The sequence below is a fragment of the Plectropomus leopardus genome, chromosome 6, assembly GCF_026936395.1.
Source record: "Plectropomus leopardus strain MGB_pleo_1.0 chromosome 6, ASM2693639v1, whole genome shotgun sequence".
Lineage (NCBI taxonomy): Eukaryota > Metazoa > Chordata > Actinopteri > Perciformes > Serranidae > Plectropomus > Plectropomus leopardus.
In genome coordinates, this window is record NC_142181.1 from 10,837,270 (window position 1) to 10,856,914 (window position 19,645).

Genomic DNA, 19,645 nt, shown 5'->3' on the forward strand with positions numbered 1-19,645 from the left:
GCGTCTGATGTTTGTTTATGTGCTAAAGCGCCAGCGTGACTTTGCGCACAGGTCACTGGCGACATATTAAAGAGGGCGCCACAGAAACAGGTGTCTTTCTATTTCACCTTTGTATTCGTCTGCGCTTTCCGTATCGTCTGGGACACCTGTCACATGAACAGGCCCCTGGGGTGCAGCGCCCCAGTGAGAAAACGAGAAGAAGGAGAGACAAAGCAGTGCAAGAGGAATTAGGCCGACAAGGACACCTGTCAAACTAGCAGGCAGGTTGCCCAACATGGTCTTGCGACTGTGAATGTGATCGATTTTGGGCTGATGCTGAAGACAGACACACACACACACACACACACACACACACACGCACACACACACACACACACACGCACACACATACAAGGAGCCACTGCTATCTCTACTCCCTGATTACCCTAACTCACTTATTTACGTGTCCACTTATGCCAGCAAGAAAAATGTCCTGCATCAGCATTGTGCCGCTAGGTCGTGTTTGCCATTAAGCTTTTGATTGCATTATGGGACATGAGCGTGATTGATGCAAGAAGGGAAAAGATGCTGCAGAGGAAGGACAGTGCGCCTACACAGATTATTCAATCCATTTGCAGGTTGATCATTTTGATCGTCATAAAAAAAGACTTTTAGACCAAATTAGAACACAGACTCTTCTTCTAAATATATGTGAATGTATAGTGAGTACACCGTATCGTGGAGTTACTTGAGGAGATAATGATACAAATTATCTTTGACTAATGTTATCACTGGCAGTTAGCAGCTGATTTTTGTACCTGATTTTGATTTATTTTTAGCCTTGTAATCACAAAAATTAAAGTTATTTTAGTTTAGTTTCTGTCTGGTGTATTGAACCTTTAGTAAAATGCCTTTACAGGGAAAGAGTTGACAGCCTAAATTCATTGTGCACTCATGCCTACTATTTCCTTATGAACCCTTTTTTATAAATGTCGATTTGTGTCTTTGTGGTTTGTCCCAGCTGGGAATTTGCTCATTTATGTCAAAAATGCTCCTTAGAGCTGATCATGTTGGATAATGTTGCTGGCAGAGACATAATGTTCTTGAAAAGCAAGATGCTGCTAGCTGTAGAGACCAAAACCTGCTTTTGTGCTGGGCTGTTATCATGTTTATGTCTGGTGTAAAGTTGGGCATTTTAACATGAGGTCTGTGGGGATTTACTCTATTTTGGAGCCAGCCACAAGGGGCCATTCGATGAACTGCAGTTTTTGGCAGACGTTGAGACGTTGGCGTCATTTTTCAGCCTTGGAGTTTCCCTCTTGGGCATGCTACTTTGCCTTGCATTAGACAATTTGTGCTGACATGTTTTGGAATGTAAAATTTAGGAGAAAATGCTTGTGTTTTGTAAGTGCATACGACCAGATAAATGAGACTTGGATTATATGGCATGAGTTGTGTGTGAGTTTATAAATGAATGTTTTGATACAGTTTGCAGTTGTTAAACATGATCCTTGTTGATTGCATCTCATGAAGCATATTCACCTTTTTAGGATTCCTTCTTCACTGTGGGTTAATGCAAGAAGTTTTAAGGTTGTAGTCAATATAAAAATGGTCATTTTGTGGGTAAAGCATTCTTTTGACATTCTTGTTGTACTGGCTGATTACCACAATTTATGATAGCCTAGAAAAGTACAAAGCATGAGAAAAACGTGTATCAACGTTTTCCAAATGATAGTAAAAACTGTAATACTGGGTTATTTTGAGCCTTCATTCACCCTTACATGATGTAATGGTGCCTCAGGATAGCATTGCACTATAAGAGGTAATCCGCCATAAAAATGCCTCCCAATAATCCTTTTGTAAAATCATTAATTCATAGCCTGATCAACTGAGTAAGGAGTAATTTACAACTGTAATATGGCATTTGCCCTTTGCATTAGGCCTGGATGCTGAGTCAGAGCATTACACTACATTGTTAGTGCCTAAGCCTGCTGCTCAGGGCAGGGTCTGCGAATGATGACCATGACTGATGACTTGGTTGTGCTGTTCTTGCCATCTGCATTCCCGTTTCATAGACCTAACATAGGGATTACTCCCATTTCACTTCTGATTAAATCAGATATAAGCCTGATGCTCCGTTGTTCTTTCTTTCTCGTGATAGTTCTGTCACATCCACTCATCGTTGCTATTTCATTTACTCCAGAGCTCCAGCTCTTTCATGTAGATCCTGGTTTTGTTCTTACAGCTTCACCCAAACATTAAGCACGTTGTCATGGTGTTTGGGGGGATTTGGTCACATCTGCAGTCGAGTTCACAATACAATACATTTTCCTCTGACACTCTCCCCTCCCCCCTCTTTCCCTGTCTTTTCCCTCTCATTCTCCAGTTGGGGAGAAATGACAAGCTGATGTTCTGGAGCCAGACAGACACGGTCCAGTGGACGGACTTCGATGTAATGAGTGACAACTGCATGCTAGTCAGTCCCAGCAAATCAACAGTGAAAACAGAGAGCTGATCCGCAGGCCTAACGGAAACCACTGGTCCTGTAAGTGCCCATCTAATGGGCTGGACACAGACACACAAACACACACACAGAACACAGTTAGTCAGAGTTCATCAAATCAAAAGATATTGTCTGTTCTCGCTAAAAATAATGCTCACATTGTGAAATTCTTCATATTTCTGTCACCACGACTGCTTGACTACACAAGACTCAGAAAGAGATGGACCTTTAAAATAGCAAAATATGCCTGTGCCAAAGCTCAAGGGAACTAGTGTGCCCATTAATAATTCATGGTCAGACAATCGGAGAATGACAGGTTGTCAGTTTCCAGATTTTTTTTTCTTCACGGTGTGAAAATGCAGGATACTCATTGCTGCAGGGCAGGGCACCTCCACACTTCTTTTCACTTCTTCCTTCATTTTTTTCCTGACGGACCATCTGACCAAACCATTCTTCGGTTCCCCTAGGCAGAGCTGGTGGCAGACAAGGGTCATTAGTAACCGTCTGGACATTCTCCCCAAACAGCACCCACTGTGGGAAAACCACCCAATATTAGGCCATGCACCTATCATTTTGTATTTCCTGCAAGCCGATGATGGCTGGCACCTCTGTTGACAGGTTGAGACTATATGTCCCCCAATCCCCAGTCCTGACAAGATCTTGAAAATCTTGGACACCTTGTCTCCAGCACCCCTTCAGTCATCCCTCAGAGGCAGGCAGTGGGATGGATGGAGAGACACAGGGATCCAATGAAGGAAGGTCTTTGCCTGCAAAGGGCTCTTAGCAGCTTCTTGTCTGTGCACTTTGATACACATGACGCCAGCAAAAAGTGAATAACAGGGAGCTTTGCGAGAAGTAATCAGCCGTAAAAAATCTGGACTCATCACCATACAGAGATAAGGTTAAGTCCCTTCTTCTTTGCTGTCCATTTTTATAGGGCGACATTAGATCATCTTTTTTAGAAATCAGCTTTTGCCCATGTCAGGTACTGAGCTGACAGTCATATGAAACACATGCAGCATGACATAATGAAAAGTTGACTTTTTAGAAATACATGCTTCTCATCAGACAGCCTGATGTGATTTGTCTGTGATTTAAAAAAAAAAACAGCAACACCTTAAATATCTACAGCTGTAAAATGTGACATGCACATTAATGCAGCAGTTAAACTAATCCAAAAATATCGGAGGAAATAGCAAATTACTGAAAGGGAGCATTTTACTGCAGAATGAATACTGTTACTTAAAGTACATTAAGTACATTTTGCTGATTATATTGACATATTTTTACTATAATAAGGTTTTGAATACAGCATGATTGGCGTATTTCCTTGTTATGGTATTAGTAGTTACTTAAGTAAAGGATCTGAATACTACCAATGAGGTTTTCTGAATTGTGATTCTGCGCACCATTTTGTTTGCTGCCCTAGATCAATGAATGACGGCTAAAGTTGAAATGAAAGTCAAAGAACAGAGGTGCTAACCCCATAGGCACTGGCCAGCAGCCTACTGCGCAGCATGGGCGCATATAGAAGATCGATGGTGCACGACATATGGCTTGTTCTGGGACAAGGTGTCAAGCATAAACCTAGCTTCAGTTGGGGATATGATTTGGCATGAGATTTGCCATTGGTGGTGTGACAGCGTGAGACAGAGCCTGAAAGCATGAAGGATGAAAAGTACTGCAAGTTACAATGACAAACTTCTACTGTTTTCTATGTACATCCCACACCAGCAGTGGTTAGATGCATGCCAGTGCTCATGAACACACCACCCCACAACACTTAAAGCCTATTTCCAGCTTTGCCGCCCCTGATAAAACTTCTTTCATCTCTAGCTCCAGCAGCTCTCATGTGTTCCTGTGACAGTTTGACTCCTCTCCTCAACTCATGCTGTCACTCGCGTGTCAGAGAATCGATGAGGAGAGATCGGCTGTTGAGGTTGTGAAATATACCGAGCTGTACATCCCACAATCCTGTTATTATAAAGACATTGACAAAAAATATTTCCTTATGAGCCATAGCTCCAGAGATAGGCTCTCCAAGTAAGAAATCCAGCTAATACAGAGCTGAAAGAAACACAAATCTTTAAATAGTGTGGTAGTAATAACTGTGTTTGGTCTTCTGTTGATGCACTGCAGTGTGATGCTTGCTATTGATGCTAGGGGCGGCACTTGATGCTCATCGTATGACATGCCTGCATCAGCAGTGTGTTTTCAGCTTAAGAACTGGCAGCTCTGCTAAAGAAAGAGTCCCCATTTGCCTAAAATGCAAAAGTGCAAATTGGTTGCACAGTAGTGGGAATGTGGTCCGTGACTGGCTTTTGGCGGAGCTAAATGGAGACTGACTGTAGGGGGAAATCACTGATCTTCTACTTATCCCTGCTGATGCCTCTCATTAAATATAAAGGGGAAGGAATCCTATCAGAGAGAGGCATTTAGTGTAACAGTGTGCGATCTGTGTGCCCACCAGCATTACGTGAGTTTCAGCTCTCATAATGATGTTCACTTAAACCTCAAGTGTTCTGCCGTGCTTGGGGTTTTGCTTGTTTGGTGCCATAAGGTATCTTGCTCAATTACAGCCCTTATTGAAAAAGGATGCAAACAAAATTGCCTCAAAGACAGAAAAAAGACCAAACAAGGAAGAAAGAAATGTCAAAAAAGTGGTGGTTTTTGTGTTAGACCTAAGCGGGTTCTGCATGGCTCATATGATGATTTCCTGGTGCATGTTTCAGAAAAAGAAAGAATACGCACTCTGCACCTGTGCAGGTCGTCCAAGCTGGCCCATCTGTGTGATGCTAGCTCCCTCTGTGGGCACTTAGCCAACATTTGCATTTATTTATGCCGGAGCTCGTTCACCCAACAGGCCCCGTAATGTCCCGCCAGTATCAGCAATCTCATCTACTGCCTCATGACTTGCTGCAATTTTCTTTTCTCACCTTAAGCCCCCTTACTTAGACATGACTTGAATTATGCATGGTCTCCCCACCAGACCACATACACACATAGTAGATGCAAACATTACTATGTTGTAATAGGACAGTATGATGATTGTGGTTGCAATCAAGTCACAGATGATAACACACATACATGGTAAAGAACATTTTATGCATAATCAGCTTCTAGACTACAGTAGTTGTGAATGTCTTACTATACAGTGCATTGAATATAATGGGAATGGATCCTCTTTACATCCCATCTCTCCTCATGTTTTAAGAGTTGAAAGGTTACCTAAACTCTTTTAGATTCATGCAAACATTTCAAATCCATTTAACTTTTGTACCAACCATTGCTTTCTTCAAGCAAATGCAACAAAGTAAACTTTTTTTCCCCCCAAATAACAAACTAGAAATGAGATTATACCTGGAGTGGTTTGACCTATTTTATGAAAAGAATGTTTTTTTCCACTCTGGTCTGGCCAACCTTTTGAGAGCAATCAGAGCAAGAAAAGTAGCCATTAACTCAAATAATTGCCTGGAAAATATACACGGAGACTTAATATTGAAGTATGTCCGAAGCAAAAAAACAAAATCTGCCCATCTGCAATTTGTTTTTTGTAATAAAAGTTTTAATTAATCTTAATTTCAAAAACAGACATTTATATTAACTGTAGTCATACAAAATCTAAAGACCTGTGCTAATCGGATTGTCACAGCAACACTATGAGGAAAGGTTGGTTGCATGTTCTAGTCATTCATCCCTGACTCTAGCTTAAATCTGTCAAGATGATACCATTTATAACATATCTTCCATCCGTTTTTTTTAAGATCTAATCTGAGTATCATTCAGGCAGCCGTGACAACCCTTTTTGTTATCACTGCAAAGTCATATTTTGATACATTAGGCAAATCTTTTTAATCTTCTGTGAGGTATAGTCTTGGCTATACCTTAAACCTAACCACTCCCCTATGTGTATTCACTTTATTTTAGAATGGGTGAACAAGTTTACACTCCGAAATGACTGGTAAAAAAATATTTCTAATTTTTTCTAACAATACCAACACAAATTTTTGGTACGTAAATCCATCCTGTGGAGCTTAGAGGTAGCAGAATTCCATCATTTTAGATAAGAACAGCTGAGGCCGATTTACCATAACTTTAAGTAATTCACACATCGAGTTGGTGGTGAGTGGATATCATATTCATTAGCTGTTGGTCATTGTGCTGCTGGCGTTAGCCATGGCGTCGGTTGGCTACATTGTTACATACCAAATGCAAAATAATGCGAGTGTATATATATATGTGTGTGTGTGTGTGTGTGTTTGTGTGTGTGTGTGTCACACACACACACTAATGGAATGGTTAAAGTTATCATATTGACATTGAAAGTGTGCTGACTGATCCACAATGTCAACTCATGCATTGCACAGTGAATTAATTTTTTTTCTATAATTAACTGTTAGCTGAGTTCAGGTGATGATGCAGCCAAACTTACTTTAATTTTTTTAGTTATAGTTGACTTATATATGTATGTATACTTGCCATGGTAGGAACAGTGGTTACACAATCTTTGAAATAAGCCAGTACTTAACTGTGTGCATGCATGCATGCATGTGCATGTGTCATAGGTCTTCTGCGGCACTTAAATAGCACTACACCTCAGGTTATGAATGCAATATCTATTGGCTTGTTCTGTATATTAATTGTGGAAAAAAATAGAAAATTATGCTATTAAATATATTTTATTATCATCAAAAAATGAAAATGATGGGTAATAATAGATTATGACAGAATTTTTACAACACTGTTTATCAAAATGATGGACAACAAGAAAGACTAATGCAGTCTCTGGTCAGAATGTATAATACCTGCTTTTCTATCTATTAATTCATTTAAAGCATTTTTGTTATCTATTTACCACTGTTTGTATGGTATGTCATGCTGCCCAAATTGCCAGTAATCATTTCTGATGTAGGTGTCATAATACAGTTTAATATTATGTGACTTCAAGAGACTGACAACACACAGGTTTGTCTTCTTTAGGATTGAAAGATGGAAATATTTTTGTGAAATGGGTAAAAATTACCTTTCACCTTGATTTATTCAAGTTTTTCTCACTGCTCCTCTTCACTAATGGGAGATGAGTCTTGTGTATACAACAACATAGCCGCAAACAACTGGCACGGCGCCATGGTAAATGTGTAACTTGGCTGGGAACATCAAGTAAACAGCAAAATGACTGGAGGTATGAGGGGATGGTAAATCCGTTAATAGACTGTTAAAGTATGTCGACAGGGTTAATGTCAAGGTTGTGAAGATTAACATGAAAATGTGATTTGCTTCAGTTTACTGATTATCTGATGAAAAACATAATTGCGAATGTCATCCACTGAAAAGGTCAAATTGACTCGATAAATGGTGTTAACCCATTTGTTACTTGCAATCTGCCTAATAACAGATTCTCCAGCTGACAGAATGTTATTATTCATAATATAAAAAAAATCTAATTGCTTTTCATCCCATTACCCTAAAACACCATCAAGCAAAGCCTTGTCTTGTTTGTACTTCTACAACTGAAGAAGAACTGAAACTCACCAGTCTCATTCAGACTGAACTTTCCATGTGAGACATGAAACATATAATCAGGACTAAACATCGGAGTTTACGCTAAAGGGAACCATGACTTACTGTAAGTGTAAGCAGCTCTCCGGTCTGGACTTTAAGATTTGGTTTCTGTCATATTACCTGCCGTGTTAACACAGCCCAGCTCCACTACATGTGAAAGAACATTGCCGTTTATAAAAAGCGCCTCTGTCTTTTCTCAGTCTCTTCCTGCTTGTCTGTGTTTTCCTTCCTGTGTGCTTGCATGTGTTCGTGGTAATGACAGTCATAATTTGTGGCCCCCATATATCTTTGAAACAGTCTTGTTCCTAGATTTCATATATCTACAAGACAAGACCGAATTTTTACCAAACCATATCCTGAAAGTTGCCATGCCTACCAAGTCTCCTTTTAGTTGCCTTCACTGCCATTGGCCCATCCAGCTCCTACTGCTCTGTGCAGGATGTTCATCTCAAGCACGGCGTTGGCCAGAATAAACGGCCACACTTTCTTCTCCACAGGCCCATCTCTCAGGACGCCTCACAAACAGATGTCCAGGGATTACCCCATCCCAGTGGAAACACACGGGTCCTGTTTTTGCTTGGGAATTTGCTTTACTCTCTCGAAAATGTCAGGTATTTTTAGATAAGACCGTGCTGAAATGCTGACAGAGAAGACTGCTCAGAACACGTATCAACACACTGGAAGTCTTCCATTGTGACAGCAGGTGATGCTTCATCCCACTAGGCCTCTGCTGCAGTGTGGCATGGCTTTATCTGCTCCTCAATACTCTATATTTGTATGTTGCTGTCAGTCCCATCTGTGATTCAAGCTCTCCGTATGTTGCTCTGTGACTCTGCCTGGACTCCGCACGTCAGTTTTTGCATGTAGAGACTGGAAGCACAGAGTAACATTCGGGTGCAGCAGAGATTTGCATGGTCATACAACAGGGCTACTGACTTGAAGGTGTGTCTGACTGATGCCGCACTTGTCTTGGCACAGCGGTCAGAGACATGTTTAAATAGCCTCTGTTGCTATTGCCTTATATGATAGATACTTTATCGTAACATCAGCCTGAAAATTCATGATGATCAGTGGCTGCCTACCAACAACCATCGCATGGTGCAGTAGTGAGCGGTGCTAAAGTGGGAACCTCTTTTAAACATCATCGATGTAAAAAACATTTGGTTCGACTGGACCAAAAGCCACTTTGTCTGACAGCCTGTTATCCACAAAATAAAAAGTGTTTGCTCCCAAGGACCATTGCTCTGAAAATACACACTCTTTCTGTAGTTTGAAAATTTCATGCCCTGATATCAGTTTGCCACAATATTTTTTTCCTACCATGGCAAAGACTTGACCCGCTGTTCTCTGCATCTGATTGGCCTACCCCAATAACCAACTCAACCAACAAAGGCACCAATTACTTGCCAATTAGAGGCAGAGTTGGGACGATCATCCCTTTGTCATTGTAGGAAAAAAAATATTAGCATCTGGGAAGGTCAGATGATTGTGTATTTATGAGGCAATAGGCCTTCAGAGCAGTCGGCAGAGGCTGTGAGACAAATGGATTTTTGGCACAATGGGACATCTTTTGGACTATTGAGGTTATGGAATAATGAGGCACTGGAATAATGGGCAGTCCCCTTTGAGGTTTTTACAACCCATTTGAAATAGGTTGAGTGTGCTTTGACCCAACTCAAAAGATGGTCCACTTCAGATGCAATCAGTGCATTTTAACTGGTATGACTAATGTAAAAGTAAATCAGCATGGCATGGCTGTGAGTTATCACAATGTGGTTCTTGCCATCATCACAATTGCACCCATGAAAGAGAGAAAGTCAATGCTAGCTAGACGCCGTCCTTTCTCTAATACAGGACGAACACAACACTTAGAGTGCAGGTGACTCAACTATGGTCGAGTCACCTGCAGAAATAACACTCATAAGTTGTGCCAAGTGGATACTGGTGTTAATGTTAGCCTAGCTCTAGGGCGTTTTCATATTCGATACAATTGGGTTAGGGTTAGGGAAGGGGGTATGACTCCCCTCCCTCCACTCCTCCACTTTCATATAAGTAGCCTGATGTCGTTCCGTACCTGAGTACACTTGTGTCATCATATAAGCGACCAATATTTGTTCATATTGTTGCTGCAGTGTAAAATGAGGATCAATTGCAAAGCACCAAGCCCATACAATGTGGTTGACCTTGTCATAATGTCAAAATTGTCATTTATATTTTTGGAGACAATATCAAGAATGACTCTCTCGCCTGCCCTCTTACTGTACCGCCCATGGTCGTGAAGTTCAAAGGATGAGATTAGCAGATGCTGTGCACATATTCAGATTTGAAGGAGAGGGCTGGGTTAAGAAATGCCTTTGCAAGATTACTAGTCAACTGCTCCTCACATTCTACAGCAAATCACCTCCGTATTTTGGTGCACCTGACATAAACCATACCCACATGAACTGTAATTGAGACCAGCTTTTCAAGTGTGGATTATTTAAATTAATTTTGACTTTAAACACACAATAATAACCAAATACATAGAAATCAATGAGCATGCAGTATTTTGTATTTTTTCAGGGTTAAAAGACATCTACCCTGATTTAATATATATACATATAATTTACTGAAATCTGTTTGTATATTACAATACTATATATTCTGTGTGTGATGATGATATAATGATACATTTTACCTCATACTATGTAAAGACTTGTTGTTGTTGTTGTTGTTGTTGTTGTTGTTGTTGTTTTTGTTTAGGTCAAGGGGTATTTAATTATTTACAAAGTAGATTTTCATTGTGTGTTGCCTCTGCTTCTGCCCCGCCCTATCTGTCTTAAAAGCTCTTCTGCTTGTCAGTTACTCTATTCCCACAATGACTCTCTGCCATCTGGCTTTCTGATGTATTGATACAGATTAGCACCGGGGAGACACACATTAAGTTGTAAAAGAAAATTTAGTTAACCCTCTCTCGCAGAGGGAGAATCCATTTCCCCCAAGTTGCTTTGCAAACTATTTATGTTTTCTGCCTCCTGCACACCTATTAACCTTTTGTTTCACTCAATTGAATTTGCAAATGATTCTCTTGTGAAGGCAAACCCAGAGATAAATTCTCCGCCGTACTGGGGTAATTGTCTATCGATGGAGATGTACCCGTTTGAAGTGGTAGCTCATGTGAGACTGTGAAAGCGGTTGTATGTGTCATATTTAAAGCAAAATACACACACACACACACAAACATCACTCATACTCTAGGACTGCTGTCTCTGTACAAAGAGAAACATGCAGTTCAGCAGAGAGGTGACAGCATCCAAGCCAAGGTGACCTTAAATCTATCAGCTGCTCCCGAGTGTGCACACACCTGGGAAGTACCAGCCCATTCTCATTCCAAACTCGTCAAATATCTCCGCTCTGTCAATGCTTTCGGGACCTTCCTCGTCCACCTGGAATTTGGCTGGACTACATCTTATGAGAACACGTCCGGACAGACCTGGTGGCGTTGTTATTGTATGCTGGCACCATCCATATGATTCATGTGGACAGAGATTTTTTTCATGAGTTTCACTATATATTATTATATATTTCTGATTCATTCCGTTCCATCATTATTTAAATTTTTTATCGTGTCCCACAGTCACATCTAACATGAACGCACTACATTGCCTCCATGATGTCCAGTGCTACCTCTGCATTTCATTCGTATCTGTAATATTTTCTGTCTTTTTTTTCATCAATAGAGTTTGAAAGGACGTTTAAACATCTGAAGAGGTGAAAGTATCAAGTATTTCAGGAAAGACAAAAAAGGGAAAATTCAGAAAAACATCAACATAATTATCAATAATTACAGTCTTTTTTGTTTTCTTATACCTGTAATCATTTTGTGATCCCTCAGATTTGTTATTCAACCCCTTGAAAGGCAAAATTGCCATCTTATTCTAAGGTTCTGTCTGCTTTCTGAGAAGTTTTGAGGTATTGACCTTCAAAGTTTTGCATTCCAAATAGTAAATGTGATATGAACCTTTATTTATTTTTTAATCTAAAAATGCATATAACTTAAAAACAGTTACACTGTACATATTGTTAACCAGTTGTCACAGAATAAGATTACATGAATAACCCAGTTTTGAAAAGAATGGCAGCTATAACTAGGGTCAAGTAATGTCTAAAAAGTAGTTATTTAGGGGGGAAATTACATTCAGTTCAGAACTACCAAAAGCCGTGTTTGAGTCTTTTTAAGTGAATATGGGGATTAAAAGTGCTCTGGTTATTAAAGTGCAGCCAAGGCTTCCCAGCCAAGATCCTAACACTGTCATAAAGACATATATTTACTTTACTTAGATGTGATTAAAGTGCTCGTCCACTGGGACTGTAAGACAATCCTGCTCCCTCTGATATGTGGCTAATTGAGTCCACCTTCAGAGGTCACAGGGTGCTCCTCCCCCTTCAACCATGCTCCCGCAGTGCGGCCGCAGCTGCACAGAATCACCCTTCAGGTGTTGGTGTACTGTGTTGACAGAGGGATGAGAATATATTCGATGAACCATAACACCTCTGGGTCAGTTTCACTGGCGTGGTTGTCCTTGGTTTGTTGTTGAGGGAGGGTTTCTTTAAATGGTGGCACTTTTTCTTTGTCTGAGCTTATCCCTTTTTCCACACTTGGAAGCCAGCTTCTCTCTCTTTTCCTCTCACTCACTCTTACCCCCCACTGGCAAGAGCACAGGCTCTTTCCTCTAGTTGCTTTGAGCAGACTAATTACAATAACTACACCTGCGGGAACCATTTTTTGGTTTGACACATTGGATAATAGAGAGTGGCGATTAACTGCTGTGATTCATTGTTCACTTTACTGCAGTCTGGTGACATGGTGGTAGTTTGCTCTCCCTGCCCAGTGTGAGCAGGTATTTGTTGTCAGTTTATTTTTTTTTTGTTTTGTTTTTTTTAATCCGTTTTAATTAATATATAACAATGAGAGATTTTGTGAATTTTCATAGTATTGTTCTTCAAAGCTTCTTTCATGAAGCAGTCATTGGCAATAAAATTTTAGATCTCAGGCGCCGTCTAAAAATACTAACCTACTTATTTACTTACTTGGGCCTTTGTTTTCTCTGTAGTTAGGCAGGCTTTGTACAATTTGGGCCTGTTTCTGACCTGATTATTGAAACAACTCATTTTGGAGCTGGACAGAATTCCTGCTTCATCAGGCGTCATTAACGTGCAGTTTACAAGTGGCAAATTTGCAAATTTAGGACAGCAGAGGAATAACCTGCCCTATTCTCCCTATGATTGTCAAGTACTTGTTGCCTTTATTGGTTGGATTGGTTAGGTCTAGGCAAGAGGAGTGGGATTGGTTATGTATAAGGTAAGAATGTCAGGGTAAGCCAATCAGAGCAGAGTAAGAGTTAGGCGGGTCATTCCTTCTTTCTCCTAGGAAACGCAAATTCACATATAGGGGAGCGCAAGGACCGTTCACGGAGGCAATCAACTGCTCTGAATTGGCCGTTGGACCTTCAAATAAATTTCTGACATGCCAGACATTTTGGCTGGCTGCTGTCATGCTCACACACAGTTCAAGTAGAGCTATGAGTCAGTTGTCTGAGATCAGTGCATTTTTTTCTCTTAATCAACAGTGTATGCCCAGCTAGTTTATTGGTGCTGCTAACTTGTATATCTGTGTCTATGTGTGTTTGTGTCTGTATGCATGCATGCTTGTGTGTGTGTGTGTGTGTGTGTGTGTGAGAGAGAGAGAGAGAGAGAGAGACTGAGAAAAAGAGAGAGAATCAAAAGTTGAACCGACTGTTCAACTGTTTTTGCAGAAATTGACTTTTATTGTCAATTTTACACATTCATTGTGATCACATCAGTCATGAGCTTTGGCCTCACATTTTAGCCAATTTATTTCAGCAAATCATACAGTTTTTGTCCATCTTAAGGAACAAAGGCCGTTAACAAAAGCCTTCCATTCTTTCAAATCTTCTGCCTTTAGACCAACTTGTGCCATGACAACTTCCCCCAATAATGACATTTTAACATGTCTAAATAAAAAAAAATCATTTGAATTGAAGACATGATATAGTCCAAAAGGTAAAATATAGGGATAAAGGATGAAATTGTAAAAATAAATACATAATTTGTTATATTTTATATGTATGAAATACAGAAATATAAACAAGTTGTAAAACAGTAAATAAACATATAATAATAAAGTGACAATATAATGGTGAAGTGAAAGTGTTGAAGTGATGAGAATTCAAAAGTTCAGAAGTCTTAAAGCAAAACAAAATCAAAGAATTCAAAAATATTTCCAATTAATGTGTAACTTTCATATCATCAGTGAACAGCGTATAAACATTTAATGTTATATAAAGTGTGTCCCCAATGTCATTGGCCAATGGGCACACTAATGTGTTCTGTAATTGTATGCACTAAGTAAACAACACTCCAGCTGAGAAATTAGCCGGAGGAGCACATAAACAAAATATGTCCCTAAGCTTGTTAGCCCACCTCCTATCACAAACTAATTACAAACAAAGTTTGACTTTTCCATAAAACGGTCGCAGTGTGTCCCTGGAAATACAAACACAAAAGGTCCTGGTGAGTGACACCTGCCAGGAGAGAAGGTATCTCTCTGCATTTCCATTAAAGCAGGTTCTTCAGGGCAATGGACTCCCCTTCCTTTGTCCTTTAAAATCAAACGGGCAAAAAAAAAAAAAAAATCAATGCAGCTTATTGTGGCTCTGCGTCCACTCACACAATGGAAGGATAGCACGGCTAGGGGAGGGGCTAGAGAGGATATCTGGAGGAAATCAATATGTAAGTCAGTAATAATACTAATAATGTCACTAAATTCTATGAACAAATTAATTTCTCCTTCAGTGTTTTGTTGAAAGACTGCCCCTTTCTTTGATTGATTTATTTAGTGCTTATCTTTACATGTCAATAGCAGTTGCAGAATGAAGAAAACAATATTGAATCACACAAAACAAGCACTGCAGTCCATTTTTCTCAACAATTATTCATTTTTACTGCTGCAGTTATGGCAATGGGATTTGATTTAGCTGTCCTGTGGTCATTTAGAGGTTGAGAAACCTCCTGGAAAGAGGTGCAGAGGAGAGGTTCCCTCCTTCAGAAATTATAATGATGACGTTAATCACTTCTTGTGTGAACAGAGATAAGGGGGGGTATGTTCCTTGGGTTTAGCACACTTGACCCCCATGGCCACTTAAGATCAGGCAGCCAAAGTCAAAGCTGGACATTGAAATCAAAATCAACCTTACTCTTGCATCGAAGGGGAACTTTGAATGGGTCTGGAAATGAGAATGTAAATTATAAATCATAGTCATAATTTTCTATAGCACTTTTTTCTGTACACATCGTTGTGTTCATCTCCTGGAGCCTATGTGTGTCCTAGTGTGCCTTAGTCAGCAGCAATATCATGTTGAAGAGTCCTGAATCAAAACACCTGACATTTTTAGGCTGCCTAATTGTAAACCGCTTGAAATGGGGATATTTGCAAGTAAAATGGAAACGATGTTAAAAGTCTATAGCGGCTGTAATGACGTTGTAATGCTTATTGCACTCCAGAAAAAGAAATTGTCAGATGATAAATGAGCACAAATCTATTCTTTAAACCGTACCAGTATTGAGGCAAAAAAAATGTCTGAAGCAAGGGTCGCAGAAGGAATGGTCACGTTCTTACCTTAATCACTTGTACTGTTAACAATGCATATAATCTTTATTCTTTTGTCATATTACAAAGCTGCTTCTAACAAAGCATTTTGTCTCCTACAACATCCTTGTGGGTAAGAAACCAGAGCTTGAAGTAATAGGATTAGTCACTCACCTAATGTACAATGTTGGGCAGTTACCTACTTTCCATCCACAAGACTTAAATTCTCCAATGCCCAAGGACATCAGCTGCCCTGTTAAAATCTCCATCTGTCCAGTCCCATCTGTGTAGACACAAGCATTTGCTCTCTGCTTGCTCACAGGTGAACTTCACTGAGGATCAAGGTGAGCAACCACCTGCACTGTATGTATGACAAAAATCTCCTCTCTTGAGTGAGAACAAAAATTACAGACTCTGTGAAAATGTTGCAAAAGTATTATATTAAGTGTTAACAATGGATGCTAATTTTGCACAGATGGAGAGTTTCTTGCAGGGTCGCAATACTATTCTGTGGGAATGCAGCTGCAAAGGAAAAACTGTACATTTACACCTAGATTTTGGGGGGATGCAGAGGACACGCCCCCCTCAAAATTTACAGAGCCCCTGTAAAAACATGAAAGGAAATGGAGTACTTCTATTTTGACGAAGTTAAAGACATTTTCATGATAAACTGATGAGTAAAGGCAGTGTACTGCATAAAAATTAAAACGAAACTTAAAACTTGCATTCAAAAACAAAGTCTAATCTTGTACTTCATATTTCCCAATGAAGGCATATTTTTTTGAGTGTGTGTGTGTATGTATGTGAGAGAGAGAGAGAGAGAGCGAGAGAGAGAGAGAGAAATAGAATAAAGTTGGACATTACAAGGGCCATTACTAATCTGTATTGGGAATGTGCTGAGAAGACAAAGTGCTACAGGGCTTCTTCTTTTTTTTTTAATGTCAGCAACGTGCCAACATGGGGACAGTTCATCAAATATTCCTCCCAAAGTCATAGTTCCACTGACTAAGCATTATGACCTTTTTTTAATTCAACTGACTAATCCAGCCGTGCTGCTGTATCATTCAGCACTTTTTTCTATTCAGTAGGCACAGCTGAAACAAGACAAGACTTTGCTGGAAGAAACCAACCTACAACTCAGTGCATTGATACATTATTGAAAATGTCCCAAACACAGCATTGTCTCAGTCTCAAGTTCCTGCCTTAGGTCCCATTAAACAATCACGCAAAGCCGCTAAGCAGTCGGAGCCACTCAAACTTGTCTTGTTCGTTTATGTTCAATCATGATGAGCAGAAGGGCTTTCGGACTTGGAAGGCAGAGGCAGTCTAGGTATCTCTGCTTGTCTAAATGTCTTTTATTGCCCAAAGTGTTTTGGATCCTGAGATCAAAGAAGAAGATGCATTTATGTCCATGTGGATTACTTTATAAATTCCGGGCAAAAAATATCCTTGTTTGCTCTCTATTCTGTTTTTAGCTTTTAAGCTTTCAAGTGTGGATAGATCTTTTTTTCCTTTGTTGACAGTTCTCTTCCACTCAGCACACTCTGAGCTGTAATTGTGCCTGTAAAACAGAGTAAGTCTTAAGAGGTTCAAAAAAGTTGCTGTCACAGTGTAAAAATGAGTGACTCTCGTGCAGTACATGTCCCGTGGATTAAAGAGGAGACTGGAACGTGGCCTGCGGAGTTTTTTCACTCACAGCAATAATCTTACGTATCTTATGAACTACTTTCCACAAGAGCTAACAAAGGCTGTCCCTGAGGGGGAAAGACTTGAAACACATTATCCTAGATTTTTACATTGTACCAAAGTGTAGACTTGAAAGAGTTGGGGGGAAGTAGACTTTAGTCAAAGATGGCCCAAATTGTCTCTGGATCAAAGGCTTTGGCTTTTACACAATTGGTTTCCACTAATATTCCAATTATTGTCATTATGAGAAACAGTTGTTGGCTCCTCTAAGTAGCAGCATCAGATACCTAAAATGTGAAGATGTTAAGCAGTCTTGTGAAAGTCACGGATTAAAGGAACCTACTAAATCATGCAAATTCTTAATTGCATTACAGATGCTAATAAAACACAGTGTGGTGTGGTGTGCGGTATAAAGTGTGGTGGGGCGTTTTTTACAGTTATAATTTTTATAGTCAGTGTATTAGCAAACAGGTACCTTATTCCTCATCCTGAACAAAAGAAGCCGCACTTAACACCAATCAAATTCACTTCGATTATTGGTTGACATTCTTTATCTTTAATGGCTGCCAGCAGACAGCTTAATTCAAATTGACACTTTTGGTTTTCTGCACCAGTGTTGATTCACTAATCCAAAACTAGCAAAACTTTAACGTGGTTCAACATTAATGTCAAAAGCTCATTTTCCCTTACTTATCAAGTGTGCTTTTTAGATAACTGCAACAGCCATGGCCAGAGGCATTATGCTTTTGGGTTGGCTGTACGTATGAATGTCCATACATTAGTTCAGCCTATGCTCGTAAACACCATATTTCAATAAAGCCTTGAGGGAATGTTTTCAGATTAGGCACAAATGTCCACTTGGTCCTGTGGATGGACCTCTCAGGCTTTGGTGGTCAAAAGTCAAAGGTCAAGGTCACTGTGACCTCATCCATCTCATTCTTGTGAATGTGACATCTCAAGAACCCCTTAAGGGAATTTCTTTAATTTAAGAATTCTTATGTTAACTAAAACCGAATTTCATACAAATGTATAATAGAATAAATTATGAGATTTTGACATTTTATAAAAGTAAAAGGTCAACTTCAATGGTACCTAATAATATTATGCAAAAACACATTTCTCACCGCTTCTGTTTCCCACTCAGAAACAGAAGCGGAGACATTTGGTCGGATACTGAATTCGTGACACTAATCTTGATGTCCATCTTGAAATTTTGTTCGTGATCATGTTGAGTGTAAAGATCTGTGCCGCCGGGTTAAAGATGTGTTTGTGAAGCATCCATAAGTTAGATTATGTAGCTTCTTTGCAACACTTCTACTTAAATGTATATTGTACTATTGTAATTGAAAATAAGTTAGAATCGTGATGCAGATTTACAGGATCTACAAAGTACTTTAGTCAATGGTCATAATTTTGCTTGTTTTTGTAGTTAGCTATATTTCACATAAGTACACTAATGAGATCCACGCAGTGCTGTAGACATGTTTTTATGTCCGCTTTCGAACAAACAGACAACTAGAGGTTTGCCTCTGACTCTTGAAAATGGAGTCAGTCTGTTTGTCAGGAAGTGAAGTTTTAAGCCCCGCGGAGGACCAGACTGGAGCCTCATGGCAGCTCCGAAAAGGGAGCTTTATTTTTAGCAGTTGAACAACAGGAAGGAGAAAAGGAGGCCAATTCTACCTGGCAAGATATGTAGGAATGATGACATCGGCTCAGTGGAGTGTAAAGTGAGCATGGAGAGGTTGCTACACTTTGATAGGTTGAACACTGTTGGGGGAGAGACGGGGTGAAAAGTGAGGTAAAGAGAGGAAACAGAGAGTGGGGCAGTGACAGAAGTCCCACAGCAGAGGGCTCGGGTCAGACGGTTCCTCTGATGATCTGCCACAATGCCCCACAGAATTCCTCGAGGATCTGTTTGGCAAAGACGGGAAAAAAGTGTTCAATAAATGCAGTTGCATACAAATTCAGACCTACAGTCAAAGTTATATTTTGGAGAGTCTATTTATATTTCTTTTAAATATCAAACACTATTGTTACGAGAAGAGCTATAAAACAAACTACAGTAAACAGCAAGTGGCTTAAATGCTCAGCATCCCAGATAAAGTCTGAATATTTCAAGTTTGATATCATAGTTGAATTTATGATCAGAATATGGCCTTTTACTCGCTGTTGGCATTCACATGCACATGATATTATACAGGATACATATCAAAAACATCAGAATGTTAACCCTTTGCAGCCTGGATCAACATCAAATTTCTTGTGCG

General features: G+C 39.8%; 1 protein-coding gene across 4 annotated transcripts in view; it reads left to right on the plus strand.

The window, feature by feature from the left end:
* clmpb (CXADR like membrane protein b) overlaps window positions 1-19,645 on the plus strand; it is a 221,816-nt gene that overhangs the window by 105,324 nt on the left and 96,847 nt on the right. For all 4 annotated transcript variants that reach the window (XM_088078690.1, XM_042486125.2, XM_042486126.2 and 1 more), the window contains exon 3: window positions 2,366-2,524. The gene's annotated coding sequence lies outside the window, so the exon portion shown is untranslated. The remainder of the gene's footprint in view (window positions 1-2,365; window positions 2,525-19,645) is intronic.